We start from the raw sequence: 5,000 nt of genomic DNA on the forward strand, positions 1-5,000 counted from the left end.
ACACTCACTTTGACTATATATGTTGTAGCAAGAGATTGTTTCTCGCTTACGGCCATACCAGCCTGGGTACGCCCGATCTCGTCTGATCTCGGAAGCTAAGCAGGGTCGGGCCTGGTTAGTACTTGGATGGGAGGCCGCCTGGGAATACCAGGTGCTGTAAGCATTTTGTACACGAGGGTGTGCTCTTGCACTATTTCATCAGCAACACTGCCTTGTATTAAGCATTTAATGATGAATTGACTAAATGTCTGTTTTATCAGACTCACTTTGACTATATATGTTGTAGCAAGAGATTGTTTCTCACTTACGGCCATACCAGCCTGGGTACACCCGATCTCGTCTGATCTCGGAAGCTAAGCAGCGTCGGGCCTGGTTAGTACTTGGATGGGAGACCGCCTGGGAATACCAGGTGCTGTAAGCATTTTGTCCACGAGGGTGTGCCCCTGCACTATTTCATCAGCAACACTGCCTTGTAGTAAGCATTTAATGATGAATTGACTAAATGCAGCTTCCTGCCTTTTTAATAGGATCAAATTTCCTTGTGTTTTCAATTAGCATCTGCCTTGTATTTATAAGACAAACAAGAATATTGTTGCTGAATGCAGCTTGTGTGTGCTTTGTGCTCCTTTGCCCTGTTCAAATGATGAAAGGAAATAAAGTTTGTATTTTATCCAACTACCTGTGCTAAAAAGTGATGGGAACAGTGTTTGTAATTTCTTCTACTTTTTCAGTGACACAAAGTTCAAGCTGCTTATCTAATTGGTGAAAATGCAATGTCTGTTTATCACACTCACTTTGACTATATATGTTGTAGCAAGAGATTGTTTCTCGCTTACGGCCATACCAGCCTGGGGGCGCTAATCCTTGATTGGAGAAGTGACGACAGGTGCGAGTAATTGAGCTGTGAGTGTTTGCTTGAGAGTGTTTGCTCGAGAGCTATTTTCGTTTCTTTTTTGGATTTTGCAATATAATTTATTGTTTTTTCATTTGGATAGTTTTTAGTTTTGTTTAGTTTTCCCCCCCTGCAGTTTTGCTGCCTGGGGGAGGTTTTTTCGCTCTCATTTTTGATTTACAATGACGGACAACATGGCAACGACAAACGGAATGGACAAGGACAACGAAAATGCGCAACGGAAGGAAAACGAAAAAGGAGGAATGAAATATGGAAAAGAATACACGGTGGCAATTGAGTTGGTGGGAGAAGAAAAGGTGACGACGATGGAATTACTACGAGCAATTAAGGAGACGTGTGGAGAGGTGGTGGGATGCCGAATGAAAGGAGATAAGAAATATGAAATTACGATGAGAAACGGAAAAGGTAAAGAACGGCTAATGGACGGTATACGGATAAAGGACAACAAGATACTGGCGAGAGATGTGAATATTAATGAATTGGTGGTGTCTTTTATGAATCTACCGGTATATATAGAAGATAAAGTTATACTGGACAAGTTGAGAAGCTGGGGAGTAACGGCCGTATCGGAGATAAGGAGGAGAGTTTGGCCTGGAACGGAGGTGGTTGACGGAACAAGGTTCTGTAAAGTTAAATTTACGGAAAAAGTCACATCATTGCCATATTCCACAAAAATTGAGACGCTGGAGGGAGCTGAATACTTTAGGGTGATCCATGACAAGCAGGTCAGAGTTTGTCGATTGTGCATACAACCTGGGCACATAGTTAAAGATTGCCCTGAATTCAAGTGTTTCAAGTGCGGCAATCAAGGCCATTATGCGAGAGAGTGTGTCGGAGAGAAGGAAAGGAATGTTTGTGGAAGATGCAGAAAGAGATTGGCGGAGTGCAACTGTGGAGAAGTTATGACGGGAGAGGGGAGTCAAGTACTATTCGAGGAAGCAGTTGTATCGTCGCAAGAAGGAGAAGAAGATGGAGGAGAGGATGTGGTGGAAGGTGGAGAGACAGAGGAAGGAAGAAGGGAGAAGAAGGAAGACCAGAAGATTAATGAAATTGGGAGCAGTATGGATTCGGAAATAAGAAGATGGAGTTTTCAGGAGGAGAGGGGAAGTGGACTGGGGGGAAGCACGGGGGACTCACGGGTTTTGGGGGAAAGCACAGCACAAACAAGTACCTCGGGGGGTGAAGAAATGGAGAGGGTTTTAAGTTTATTGACAATAACGGAGACGGGTATGAACACGGGGAACACAACGACGACTACACGAGAGACGGAGATGAACATTCCAGAAACGGCGGAGAACATGGGGAGCACAACGAACATTCCAGAATCGGCGATGAACGCGGGGAGCACAACGAGCATTCCAGAATCGGCGATGAACACGGGGAGCACAACGGACGAGGGTGTAAAGAAGAAAAGTTGGCTGGATGAAATGGACTTGGAGGAGATATCGGACTCGGATGATGGGGAAAAGTTTGAAAGAATGAGAGGAGGATACAGGAAGAGGAAAGCAGCGGAGGGGGGGGAGAGAAAGGGTGGAAGAGGAAAGAAACTGGATAAAAGGTAGAGGATAATGAAATTATATTTTATAATTTTATTATTTATTAGTATGGTAACAATAATGTCGATAAATGCGAATGGGTTGAGAACAATAGGAAAATTTAATAGAATAGTACACATAAAGAATTCTGATATTTTATGTATTCAAGAGACGCACTGGGATAATATGTGTGTTTTAGAAGTTCAGAAAATATGGAGGGATTTTATTTATGTAAACAATGGTAGGGGGAATTCATGTGGGGTTGCAATTTTAATAAGGAAGGATGTAGTAGAAAATGTGAAGAAGATATATAATGATAATAATGGGAGGATTTTAATTTTAGATTTTGAATATATGAGTAGGGTTTTTAGGATTATAAATATTTATGCGCCGAATAATGAAATAGAGAGAAGGAATTTATTTTTAGAATTAGCGAAATGGTGCAAGGGAAACTGTATTTTAGTTGGGGATTTTAATGTAAAAATGGATAGACTAGATATGACAAGGGGAGCTATTTTTAGAAGTGACGTATCTAGGGGGGTTTTAAGGAAGATGATGGTTGAAAACAATTTAATTGATATATGGAGGGAGGAGAATCCTAATAAGAGAGAATTTTCTAGAAGGCAGGTGGTTTTAGGGGAATTGAAACAGACACGGATAGATTTGGTTTTAGTAAATGAAGGGTCAAGGAATTTTATGAAGGATATTAAATATATTTTTACAACTTTTAGTGATCATGCTGGGTTAACATTTTCGGTGGGGTTAGATAAGGAAAGGAAAGGGGGGGGAATATGGTGTATGAATGCAGGGTATCTAGGTGATGAGGAATACGGGAAACAACTTAAATCTTTGATAGAACATGAAATGGAGGATAAGCAAAAAGGGAATGATAAGTGCAAGTGGTGGGAAAATGTTAAAGAAAAAATAAAAGTTTTTAGTATTAGATATGCAAGGAAGAAGAGGAGTAGGATGACAAGAGCAGAAAATTATTTAAGAACAAAATTGAATGAAGAAATGAAGAAATGTGATAGTGATCCTGATTATACTATTGAAAAGTTTTTAGATTTAAAAGAAAAATTGAGCAAATGTGAAATAGATAAGTGTAAGGGTGCAATTATAAGAAGTAGGGCAAAATATGTTTTAGAAGGGGAGAAATGTACGTCGTTTTTTCTTGGTTTAGAGAAAACTAAACAGACGAAATCATATATTAGTGAGATTGAAAATGTAAAGGGTGAAGTGGTAAATGATTATGTTGAGATATTAGAAACAGTACAGAATTTTTATAAGGATTTATTTAAGAAAGGGGAGGTGGATGAGGGGTGTGTAAAAGAGATTTTAAGTAGTGTGGATGTGCAAATTGGTGTTGAGGATAAGCAAATGTGTGATAGGGAGATAACAATGGATGAAGTGAAAGATGCAATTAAGGGTTTACAAATAAATAAAAGTCCTGGAGTGGATGGACTAATTGCAGAGTTTTATAAAATGTATGAAAGTATTTTAGCACCTATTTTATTAGAAGTATATCAATATATGGAAGACAATAATACTGTTTCAGATTCCATGGTGACAGGGCTGATATCGATTTTATATAAAAATAAGGGGAGTAAATTGAAATTAGAAAATTATAGGCCAATTAGTTTATTAAACTCAGATTATAAGATTTTAGCTAAGATACTGGCAAATAGGATGAAGATGGTTTTAAATGATATTATAGCACCTACACAAAATTATAGTGTGCCTGGAAGAGATATAGCAGATACCATAACTACACTTAGAGATGTGATAAATAAAATGAATAACGACAAGATGGGGGGGATTGTTTTAAGTATAGATTTTAATAAAGCTTTTGACAGGGTGGAACATGATTTTATGTTTAGGGTACTGGAAAAGTATGGGTTTGGAAATGGAATTATAAGATGGATAAAATTATTATATAGAAAGGCTAAAAGTAGGGTTAAATGTAATGGGGTTTTAACAGATTCTTTTATTCTTGAGAGATCAGTGAGACAGGGGTGCCCTTTATCAGCTTTATTGTTTGTTTTATCGGTAGAACCCTTAGCGGCATACCTTAAAAAAGATCTTTTTATAAATTGTGTAGAGACTCCGCAAGGAGGTTTTAGTTTAATTCATCAATATGCAGACGATACAACAATAACAGTTAGAGATGAGGGTAGTGTTAAAAGGGTGATGGAGTGTTTTAAAGTATATGAGAAAGCCTCAGGAGCAAAAGTGAATATGGAGAAGTCAGTAATAATGTATGTTGGGAAGAATAATGAGGGGACTTTTCCTTTTAAGGTGGTAAATGATTATTTTAAGGTGTTAGGTGTGTTTTTAGGGGTGAAGGAACAAGAAGCTAGGGATCTGACATGGAGTGGGGTTATAAACAAAGTTAGGAAGGTGGTAAATATGTGGAGGGGGAGGGCTTTGAAATTAAAAGGGAAAGTAATTGTTGTAAATTCCTTGCTGATGTCAATTTTTATTCATGTAATGAACGTTTTAGATGTACCAGAATGGGTTTTATCTGAAATGAATACGATTTTAGTTGATTTTTT

At 38.3% G+C, this 5,000-nt stretch overlaps 2 non-coding genes across 2 annotated transcripts; both read left to right on the forward strand.

The window, feature by feature from the left end:
- The first annotated feature begins 44 nt into the window (after nt 1-44).
- LOC145882940 (5S ribosomal RNA) lies at nt 45-163 on the forward strand. The gene has a single exon (XR_014394512.1). It is a non-coding gene; the product is annotated as a 5S ribosomal RNA (ribosomal RNA).
- Nucleotides 164-302: 139 nt separating this feature from the next.
- On the forward strand, nt 303-421 carry LOC145886418 (5S ribosomal RNA). The gene has a single exon (XR_014398003.1). It is a non-coding gene; the product is annotated as a 5S ribosomal RNA (ribosomal RNA).
- Nucleotides 422-5,000: the final 4,579 nt, after the last annotated feature.

Source organism: Salmo salar, chromosome 08 (genome assembly GCF_965601325.2).
Source record: "Salmo salar chromosome 08, fSalSal1, whole genome shotgun sequence".
Taxonomy (NCBI): Eukaryota; Metazoa; Chordata; class Actinopteri; order Salmoniformes; family Salmonidae; genus Salmo; species Salmo salar.